The following is a 12181-nucleotide window of genomic DNA, read 5'->3' as shown; positions in this document are numbered from 1 at the left end:
CATTTTCAATCCAAGATGGCGGCGCGGCAATTTTGTTTTTCCATTTTTTTCTCACATTTTTGAACACACCTTGGCAACCCCAACCAACCACCAAAAAATAAAAAATTCAGGACCAAAGACAGAAAAGTTCGTGTCTCAAAAAGTGCCGCCATTTTGTTTTTTGGTTCAAAAAATGTAAAAAACCTGGGTGTCAAAAAATCTAGTAAAAAACAAACACGAACAATTTTACCCCTCTCCCCTCTAAATACCCCAAAAATACCCCTGATCAGTCAGTGAGTCAGTGGTAATCGAGCTTTATATATTATAGAAAAGCAAAAAGTTGTGTGTGCAGGAAGCCGCACTGGTCAAAATTTTTGTAACCAATGCTTTTGTTTGTTACGACTATTCCAGATACACATGAAACGGGAATTTTGTGTGGTCCCTTTGTTGGCCTAAATTAAGTTACCTATTCTCAGAACACAAATAACCCATTTGTGGTCTTAATTAATTAATTTCAAATATTTATTTTAAAGTGTCGATGTTACGCAGTTTTCATGAAATCCGATAGAGGTTTTCGACATTTTTCAAATATTATATTTACCACAAACATAGCAGAAGCAATCTGGATTAAGCACACAACATCTTCATAACGAAGCAATATCGAAAACACCAACAAAATGTATTTTTTGTCCAATTAAATCAAAAATCTAAGTAAAAATATTAAATGAAGGTAGATAGCTATAACTTAAAAACAAAAGCTGTTAGAGAAAAACTGTTGCCATATTTAAAAAATATGCGTCAATTTGAGATAGAAACAGAAAAAAAAATCACAGGAAACAAACAATTTTATTTTTTTTGTTGACCAGTGCTATCGAAAACAGCTTGTAGATATGGCTCAGAAGCGAAATGGGTCTATAATTCTTCAACAAGGTTTTGTCACCTTTTTTGAAGTGGAGTATTACCATTCTTCTTTGCCATGCCGTATGCGTTATTCCGTCGAGAAGGACGGAATCAAATAGTTTCTGAAAATCCTTTAGTACCGGCGTTCCGCCTGCTTTAAGAAGCTCAGACGTGATTACGGTGCCTTGTTGTTTTTCAGCTGTTTGAGAACCATTCCAATCTCGTACAGACTTATGTATGGGATATATTCGTTAAGTGTCGGATCGTGCGTGAATGTGCTAGGTAGGCACGTATTTTCTATAAAAATGTATCAAATGATCAGTCAGACAGGCTATCCACAACTTATCCAGAAGTGGCGAAACAGGCCCTTACTAAGCGATTGTAAAAAAAATATGCCCTTAATGTCAAATAAGAATAGTTTAAAAAACTAAAAACACTCTTTTAATTACTAACAGCACTAAAAAGCCAAAAATCATCAAGACCTTGGACATCATCTAGCATTAAAGTGTTCGAAAAGACAAATCCAATGAACCCAAACTCGATGTGATTTCGCCGTTTCGTTTAGGAGTTCTTTTGGCCACCTTCCAGTCCCATCATCAGACCAGCTGGTACCACAATATTGTATTGCCATTTCTAATCTACATATAATTGCCAAGTTTCATGATGATACAAGACTTAGAAGTGCGTTTAATTCAGATTCTAAGATTCCATTACATAGTTACATACACGACGACCTAATAAGAGCGTGTTAAAAACGAAAAAATTGACAGTTACGTTATTTAATTATGTGTAAAAAGAAATTTCTGTCATCTTACATTATCATTAAAACTACATTTCACGACGAAAAAAATAAAATATAATAAAGGTGCAGTTGCCGAGAATATTGCCGAGAAAGTTCCCGAGAATATTCTCAGGAACACTGAGAATATAGCCTTTCACTGCAAATAGAGTGTATTGTTTAATATACACTTATCTGTTGACTTAATTTAATACTAATTTACTTAAGAAAGTTTGTTTATTTCCATTCTATAAACATGATTCTCAACCTTTCTCACTTAGGAGAACGCTCCCGAGAATATTCTCGAGCGTTCTCGGGAACGGCACATCAATAGTCACAACAAATGAATGTACCTAGATAAAAGTTTAATTTTTTCTTCCCTTACCCTCCATTCCGGGAACTTTTTGACCTACCCTCGTATATGCGAAATCACTTATCAAGTGTGCCCTTTAATTATGGTTACCATCCATCCGAGTTTCTCCGGATTTGTCCTAGTTTCGAGGGTATCCGGGGAGTGTCCGGGTGGGGTTTTATTTGTTGTCCGGGTATTAAAAAATGAAGTCTTAGGCCAATGCCGGGCGACATGAAAAATTGTATACAGTGTGAGTCACGTTAAAGTGTACATATGAAAATAGATGAAACTAGACCTATTTTTATCGACAAAAAAGAGGTCAAAAATTTTTTGAGATTTTTTTTAAATTTTTTATAGAATTTTTTTTCTTCCAATTACTTATTGTAAAGAAAACGTAATAACTTTTAAACTAAGCTGTATATCCTGATAAAATAAAAACAGAAATAATGTTAAATAACAGGCGATACTAAAAAAATACATAAAGTATACAAAAAAGGCCAACAAATAATAAAAAATGACACTTTTTGAAAAAAAAACTGCTTTTAAATTCGTGTTTTTTTGGTTATTTGATAAATTTCTCCAAAAAATGCCCCTATAACAGGTGGTTTTTATTACTTTGTATTATTCTCTATCGTATTACCTTCGTAAAATCAAAAATCGCATGTCTCTATCCCTATCACAACGTTTGCAATGATCGTTTGAACTAAGCCTCTCCGGGTGCGCCATTCAACGCTTCGTTAACAACGAAACTGAAAATGGCTCTAGATTTGTAATTTAGATAAAGACAAGTTAGATTTCAAATAAAAACAAAAGATTTAGAAGTAAAATAATCATTTTAGTTAAAATTAAAATTGTCTCTACCTGTAGCGGAGAATAATGTTGTGGCAGGCCTTTGTTCAAACGATCATAGCAAATGTTGTGATAGAGATAGAGACATGCGATTTTTGGTTTTACGAAGGTAATACGATAGAGAATAATACAAAGTAATAAAAACCACCTGTTATGGGGGCATTTTTTGGAGAAATTTATCAAATAACCAAAAAAATACGAATTTAAAAGCAGATTTTTTTCAAAAAGTGTCATTTTTTATTATTTGTTGGCCTTTTTTGTATATTTTATGTATTTTTTTAGTATTGCCTGTTATTTAGCATTATTTCTGTTTTTATTTAATCAGGATATACCGCTTAGTTTAAAAGTTATTACGTTTTCTTTACAATAAGTAATTGGAAGCAAAAAAATTCTATAAAAAATTAAAAAAAAATCTCAAAAATTTTTTGACCTCTTTTTTGTCGATAAAAATAGGTCTAGTTTCATCTATTTTCATATGTACACTTTAACGTGACTCACACTGTATAAACTTTTTATAAAAACCTGTTGACATTCCGGGTTCTGGGCTTCAAAATCGGAGTTTTTACGCGTCTTGTCTTGGTTGCCAAAATTTAGAGATGGCAACCCTATCTTAAATCCGCCTGCGTATTGGGGAATAATGATTCCGCACTTACTCGCCCCCGATGATGGGATGTTACGAGGGCGGCACTGAAAATTTCGGGAATCAAGGAAGTGAAACAACATTACTATTTAAAAATGTATTTATTGCTTTTTAAAGTATTCTCCGCGAAATTTGACACATTTTTCCATACACGAAACCAATCATTGAAGCAACCATTGCATTCGGAAGTTTGGGTCTCCAAAATGGCCGTTTTGTAGGCTTCCACAGCTTCTTCAGGTGATGAAAATCTCTGACCACGCAATTTATTCTTTATTTTNAAATAGATTTTAATATGACTGGAACAGTGGAAATATTCCATTCCCGATACTTTTAGTGCAGCCCTCGTATGATGTCCATCATTATCACTGTTATGATTTATTTCTGAGTCATAAAATGTGAAATAAATTTTTTGTATAATATTATTTCATCCACTATCAAGTATTTTAGTTAAGCTTGGATTATTGATATTTACATAGACTTCATAAAATATTAACATTAAAACATAAAACCATAACCCTCCTTCTGGTGCAATCGGATAAAAACTACCTTACCTTACCTTATAGTTTATAATTAAAAAAGTCGACTAAAAATAATTAAAGTTACAATAATTTATAATTCTTTTTAAAATCGAATTATTTGCTATATCTGTGCCTGTAACCTTTCCTCGCGAATACTACTGAACCGGCTTATTATATGAAACTTAAAGTTAACTACTGCAGAGTCTATATCACTCTTAATATGTAGATAACTCTTTGAGAACCAGAGCAACCAGAGGGGACAAGGATGGTTTTATCTCGCTTTTAGAAAAGGGACAGTTACTCAATAAAGCCCTTCCGTGGCAGACAGAAATTCACGATATCTATATTCTTAGGCTAGCTTAGGTCGAGTATTTAATACTCGTGCTAGCCTCCCAAAAATATATCCAAAAGTAGTATTACAGACATTTCACGCCATAAATTGTGCAGCGAGCGATGATTCTAAGTGAAGACGGTAGCGAGAGCAGAGTATAAATAATATTGGAAAAAATAAAATGATATCGCGAGTTAAATTAGCACAGTGCCATCTAGCGGATGCAAAGTTTCAGTCCGCCGCGCCGTTGTATAGAGGGCGATCGAGACATTGCAGTTGGGGGAACTAAAGCATCAATGGGTTGGGCGTGTGCGTTATCGTATTGAATGAAAAAGTAATTTTAGCTTCTACGTTGCAGTGTGCAAGTTTTGGTTCGTTCTGAATAATGTAGAGTCGTTAAAATATTACTCATGATCTTGGCCTCTTTTCTTTTATAAGGATTTAGTCCGGTCAAATTAGACATGAACCCTGCAATAATTCGCATACAGCTGAAAATTGGTACGAATGTTTGGAGCACCATTATGAATGAAATGTGAAAAATTCCCATCGATCCAACATGTGGTAAAAACAAAATTCAAGGACAAAGTTAAAAATACGTGTTTTTGTCATTTTCAGCCAAACTGTAAGATTTATCACAAAAATACGTATGACAAGGTTTAAGACCATGCAATTATCTACACTTTCTCCTAAGAGTCAGCATTTCTGAGATTCGATGATCCGAAGAGTCAGAAAGGTGTTTTCTTCATAACGGTCTTACACATAAATCCAATGTGATATCGCCTCGTGTCTCGACTCATCATTGTAATATCATGATGTGTTGTCAACGTCGAATATAAAATGATCAACTTCAATGTCGTTTGTCAGCTTTATCAGCAAATGGTTTGTGATTTATGGCACCTTTGAGAGATCGCCGCAGGCGCAGTATGTTTTGTCCGAGTAATTTTCGCCATTTTAATTGGTAACCTGCGTTCTTTGATAAATTTATTCATCCAGTTTAGTACAAAAGTTTCTGAGGAGATTAAAAAAAAGAGGATAAAGCGGTCTATTTTTTCAACAATAATAGCGCTATTATAGTTTGACATCCAAGATTTTTGTAGGTACTGGAATCACTATCGGCTATGAGTTTGGAATAGATGAAGCATTGAGATTCTAATGAATTTTTGAAAACTTCTAATATTATGGCAATTGATTCCATACTGCTAGATGATCCTGCGTAATTTTAATAGCACATGCTCAGGAACGTCAAGATTGTGATTTTGTGCTTTAGCACAGATGATACAGTATTTATTTTTAACGGCCATGTAAGGAACTTTTTTAGTTCTGTATCCAATTATAATGCAGCTCCTGACAAAGTAATTTTTTTTTCTGTATGACTCTTACTCCAATATCCATCAGCTAACATTGTTATCATAGGAACACCATCTACTTGAACGTCGCCATTTTTACAGCCAGTTGAAATTCTTCTTTGGCGGCTTCCTCTATGCTTCATTCTTGGGGTAGTTCCCAGAATTCACATTTTTTAGCATGACATTTAACATTTTATTTAACTTAGACAAACATGAAAAAAAGAGCTCGAAAAATATCTTTCAAAACCTTACTGGAAGAAGGTGGCCAATTTTGAATATTTGCGAATTCTTCTTTATATTTTGAGGAACTCTCTCAGCATGTTTTGACTACATTGTAATCGTCTCTCAATTTTTGCACCAACCGACTATCACGATAACATTTATACTTGTAAATTTCAGCACTTTAAGTACACGAGTGTGGGTTGTTCCAAGTACTTCGGCAGCATCTCAGCTCTCTGCTTCAAAGTATGTTAAAACATTTAGATCAAAATCGAGAAACTCCTGCTGAAGCTTAAATTAATTAAGCTTTTCTTTATACAGGCGCTTCGTCTAAAGTGAGGCAAAAATTATCTCAATAGCTGTTTTGTTATTTTTTTGTTTTTAAAAATGGACCGAATACTTGTCATTTATTATATTCTTTATGACGTTTCCAATGTATAGGTATAATAATGTAATTTTCCCAATTGGTGTTGATTTCATAATTTCGAGGTTGAGTTAATGTTTTTGAATGTGGCGGGGTATTTCATTATCTTCTGTATCTGATTGTAGGTAATTTAGTTCAGTTACTAAAATTAGTTTTTCTAGAAAAAAAAATAGCATGCACTGCTGTTAATGATATTCATGTGATGTTAGTGGGAAGAAGATCTGGTGACCAATTCGAGAATTGTTTAAAATTACAAAATCTTCGGATGTCTTTGTAACACCAGATCTTCATTGGTATTTTCTTTTGAATCCCTCTGAACACATCTTTCAATAGTTTTTCCATAGTTTTTTTTTTCAGTAGCATTTCATAATAGAGTAAAAGGGAACGTGAAAGGACCTTAAAATATTCAGCGTGGTCATCACGAGGTTTTGAGTTGTCCGAGGTCATCAATGTCTAAATCGAGAGACTAAAATTACGCAAACGTAGTCGGCTGAACCATTTAAGAACCTAGTATGAGCAACGGAATAAATTTTACAGGAGCGCGAAAAAACACATTTTCGTTTACCCTACTGGTATACTCAAACTTTTGAAAACTTATTGATGTTTATTTTGAAGCTTGATAATTTAACTATATATTTTACAATGAATTAATTAATTAACTTTTAAATAGCAAGTTTTATGGCCCTTACTAACACTCAAGTAGTTTTATTTTTTTTACTTCGTAAAAACCAGAATCCAAACCTAGTATGAGCGTACTTCCTAGGTTTTAAAATGGTTATTGGGGTCAGGGTCCATTTCAAACTTACCATAAGTTTGGTGTAAAGGAAATAATGATAATTTTATTAAAAAAGGTAACTTTTAATCATAAGAAATAGGTACATAATTATTACGAATTAGTTCTCAGAAGTAACTTGCTGACCTAAAAGATCTAATGATCTATCATTGATAGGCAAATTTACCAAAAACTTCTTGATTCTGGCATCAAAGGAACAAGTTTTTTAACTATCTCATCCTTTTTTGGGTTGATACACCTCGTGGATCCGGAGTCAGTTTAGGTTAGCGTCCAAAACAGCGTAAGTAGACATGGCTGCATCCCAATGGCGCTATAAAAAATGAGATCGACTTCATCTTGTCGACGAAGAAGCACATAATATGTATTGATGTATCTGTGATCAACTCGGTCAAAACAGGAAGTGATCACCGAATGGTAAGAGACACATTGAATATCAGACCCAAGCTGGAGAGGCGTCGACTGATGAAGTCTACGCTCCATCCAGCGCCCATCCAACTCCAAAACCCCGAAACCTTTCAGCTCGAGTTAAAAAATCGCTCTAAAGTGTTCGCAAGGGATCTGTCTGTTGGCCAAAGCCAACTGACCAAGCTGAAGACCGAGGATGGTAGAGACATCTCGTTGGGGCCTGAGTTATTGGAAGAGGTTGAGAAGTTCTACGGACAACTATACACGAGTGTATGTACACCAGTCACAAGTCTAGCCTGAGAGCCAAGAGCTAGATTGACCCGACACTACACCGAAGATATCTCGGACGTCAGTCTGTACGAGATTAGAATGGCTCTCAAACAGCTGAAAAACAACAAGGCACCTGTTGATGATGGAATCACGGCTGAGCTTCTGAAAGCAGGCGGAATGTCGGTAAAAGGATCTTCAGAGGCTGTTCGATTCCGTCATACTCGAGGGAAGTGTGGTGATACTCTTCTTCAAAAAAGATGACAAAATCTTGTTGAAAAATTATAGACCCATCTCACTTCTGAGCCATGTCTACGTCCGAAACTATTCAAGCCCTGGAAGATGTTTTCAAGCTTCTGGACTGGAGCGGATTCGGCATAAATATCAACGGCGAGTATATCACCCACCTTCGTTTCGCGGACGATATCGTAGTCATGGCTGAGACCGTGGAGGATCTAAGCACAATGCTCGATGGCCTCAGTAGAGCCTCTCAACAAGTTGGTCTTAAAACGAACATGGACAAGACAAAAATCATGTCAAATGCCCATAGCTGGGCATTAACTCGTTAATCCGTTAATCGTTAATTAACGAAGTTAACATTTCTATTAACGGATTAACTTTTAAGTTAACTTTAAAAAATGTTAACGGACTGGTTAACTTCCTTTAAATTATCTTAAGTCTGTTAATCGTTAATCCAATACCTACTATTTACCAAAAAGATATAGCAGCCACGCTGAAAAACACTAGAAAAACGCGTTCTGACAAGTACGTTCGGGCTTTCAGAACTTCCAGAACCCAAAACAACAGTTTTTGTAACCAGAACGAAACGATATAAAATAATGTATTTTTTATTTATTTGATTTACAAGCTTTATATTGACTTCACTTGTTAGTATGTGTGGGACAAATCTTGCAACTGAATTTAAGACCAGTTCTCAACCGATTGAGCTGAAATTTGGTATACTTATGTAAGTACGATGAAAATGCAATGTTATGGTACCATTCAGCTGGTCTGATGATGGAGTCAGGAGGTGGCGCATCGAATTTGGATTCGTTGGATTTGTCTTTTCGAGCACTTTAGTACTAGATCATGTTACCACAGCTCGGATGTGTCATACTGTGATTATTTAAAAACACGCAAGTTACTTACCCTACAGAACCGTCGAAAACAATTTGATCTAGTATTTCTTTTTAAATTATTGAACTCCCATGTAGACTCCCCGAACTTATTATCGAAAATAAATTTTGTTGTTATGTACAACACTGAATTTTCCAACATAGATTTATTTAATAATTCCATAAACACAATTAAGTCCAAGCTCACCAAACAACTTTTGTAATTTAATGATTAAGAAAGAGTCGATTTATTTAGTTTTTCTTGAATATGCACTTGCACACCTTTAGTTTAAATTCCATTGTAAACTTATAAACCTATCATGGATGTACTTAAACTTTAGAAATATTATTGTCTTGTAACTATCTGTTCATTTAATTGTTACTTTTGGGCACTCGTTGTCTTTTTTCTTAGTTACTATTTTTGTTTAGAAGTGATATTTGTAATGACTGTTTTTGTGCCAAATAAATAGAAAAAAAAAATGTCCAGGGTCCTTATGATGGATTCAGGAGGTGGCCATAGGAATTTCTAAACGAAACGGTGGAAACTTATCGAGTTTGGGTTTGTTGGATTTGTCTTTTCGAGCACTTTGGTGCTAAATTGTGTTTTAATTTGTGCTTCATTGTAGAGATTTATCTCCTTTCTCGCTAGGATCAGCACTGTCACCCAAGCGGTGACCATCTATCTCATTATCATCCAAGCGGGCTCGCAGGAATGAGATAAAGATACACAGTGCTGAGTAACTTAACATTTTAGGAAGTTTGATAGTTATAGAACCAAATGGCGAGCTATGTTGTTGGCGAGTTACCTATATTAGTTTATACAGAATTTATCTGTAAGAGTAGGCACACACCGTTGATTTTTCGTCGTCGGCGATCGTTTAGTCGGGCAGTTGATCAGTATGGGCATGTATGGGAGTGCGCACACTACGCCGATTCGATTTGGCCGATACTTCATACAAATTAAAATCGGGCACAACTATCGGTCAACTAAAAATCAACGGTGTGCGCCTACTCTAAATGCGATTTTCAAAACCGCACTTTTTTATTTCTTTCGCAAACTTTTCGAAAGTCGTTCTTTGATTAGCAATAATTATACTGTGGTTATGTTCGGCGTGAATTTTGGCAAAAGGGCTTAAAGTTAATGAATAATTATTTTGCTCTTCATCTTCACTATCACTATCCTCATCACTTGCCTCTGAATCTGATGATAATAAACGGTTCTTCTAAATACTCGTCCTTTTCCATATGCTTTTTCTTATCATGAGAGGAATATTTGCTCCATTAGTTAGCAGTGATTTCGTTAAAAGCATTTTCCACTAATAATTGAGGTATTTCGTTGGGTGCATGTCCAATATAAGCATCTGCTACTTTCTGTTTCATTGCAGCCCAGACCATTTCGATGGAATTTAGATCACAATGATAAGGCGGTGAACGCAATATCTGCAAAGGAAGTGTTATTGAATTTACTTTGTAATAATAATAATACAGTGTGAGTCACGTTAAAGTGTACATATGAAAATAGATGAAACTAGACCTATTTTTATCGACAAAAAAGAGGTCAAAAAATTTTTAAGATTTTTTTTTAATTTTTTATAGAATTTTTTTTCTTCAAATTACTTATTGTAAAGAAAACGTAATAACTTTTAAACTAAGCGGTATATCCTGATAAAATAAAAACAGTAATAATGCTTAATAACAGGCAATACTNGAACGTCAATAGAAAATAATAAAAAAAGAAAAAGGTAGCCCTTATGGGGCACTTTACATGTCTCCTTATCTTTTGGGCCCTACCAGCGCTTCGAGACAAACATATGGCAAGTGCTGAGAAGAAACGCCGGAACAAACTCAGTCACCACTTATTGCCAGGAATTATCTAACGGTAAGAATAGTCAAATTTAAGTACATCAAATATGTGCAGACTGAACTGACCACGCATCCTTGTCATCAATATAGTCTCGAACCTTGTAGTACCCTTTGGACATAAGGGTATTTTTTATATGTATCTTAAATTTGTTTATTGGCAATTCGACAAGGTTGTGTGGTACCATGGTGGTGAATACCATGTCTGTAAAAAATAAAGTGTTACTGTGTAGTGTTTCTGAACAGTTTTGTGTGGTAAGGCCCAAAGCATGAAAAAGCGCAAAGCGCTTTGTCGCACCCGTTACAGTACGATGTGACGCGCTTGCTACACTCCGCACAGTTCCGCCGGTGTCGGTGGCTGGAGGTCTGCAACGCAGTGTACTGCTTCGGGTAGTGCTTGAAGCGTTGTCTGTTTCTGACTGTTTCAGTGTGGCGTGTAATAGTGGGCGTAGGCCTTGGTTGTGGAGAGTACCGTGACAACAACTCCTTCACCAAAGTTTTGCGAAAACTTCGGTGAGTAGTTGAATGCTGAGATTTGTATAGTATGTAGGCATTTAATGTGCTCACATTCAGCAACCGCCGGAACAACTTCTTGTACCACACGGAAGTACGCTTCCTTTCAACGGGATAAATCGCCAGCATTTGATCTTTACGATCAACGCCCCCCATACACAGATTATAATCTACGATGACGGTCGGTTTCAGGGTGGCGCCACACTTCGCGGTAGCTAACCCATGTTTTTCGAGGTAAGAGCCACGCGGTTCTTATCTCGCCATACAATGAGATCAACGTCCCCTGAAGTACAGCCACACACCTGACCGACAGCCATGTTGCTCTTTGAAAGGTGCATCAGTTCCGTGGGAACGAACTGGCGGATCGTGCGTAGCATCCCCCACGCAGTCGAAACCACGGCACTTTAACTCCCGGGATAGTGCAGGGGAATTATAATAATTATCCATCCATACCGTATAGCCTCGGTGCTCTAGACCCTTCAGTAGCCTCAAGACTATTGAGGGTATGATCCCAGATACTGGGGACGCTTGAGCATTTGAGGCTTCTTCGTGACCCGAATAGACCTCAAAACGCCACAAGTATCCGGTCATTGACTCACACAGCTCAAAAGTGTTGATATGCCGACTGCTGCTGCTTTATTTTTAATAAACTGGTTGATCATCCAGTGCCACATTTCGATCCAATGTATACAAATGGGAGAATTTAAGATTTAAATGGTCTACGATAGGCTGGATTTTAAATAATTCAGCTTGAGCTCTCGTTAGCTCACCAGGATTGCAAATCGCGTTACCTTGGAAGTGGAGACACCTACTCCACAACAAGAAGCGATCATAACTCATCGCTGTCGGGAACTCAGGAGTACAGAAAATGTCACGAGAACAATTTCAGCAC

At 36.1% G+C, this 12181-nt stretch overlaps 1 pseudogene; it reads right to left on the bottom strand.

The window, feature by feature from the left end:
- Positions 1-10998: 10998 nt before the first annotated feature.
- On the bottom strand, positions 10999-11736 carry LOC114353991 (piggyBac transposable element-derived protein 4-like; annotated as a pseudogene).
- Between the last annotated feature and the right edge of the window lie 445 nt (positions 11737-12181).

The sequence above is a fragment of the Ostrinia furnacalis genome, unplaced genomic scaffold (genome assembly GCF_004193835.3).
Source record: "Ostrinia furnacalis isolate ACB-3 unplaced genomic scaffold, ASM419383v2 OfSCF1898, whole genome shotgun sequence".
NCBI lineage: Eukaryota > Metazoa > Arthropoda > Insecta > Lepidoptera > Crambidae > Ostrinia > Ostrinia furnacalis.
Note: the sequence above shows the minus strand (reverse complement) of the source record. Positions and strands in the feature narration are given on the sequence as shown.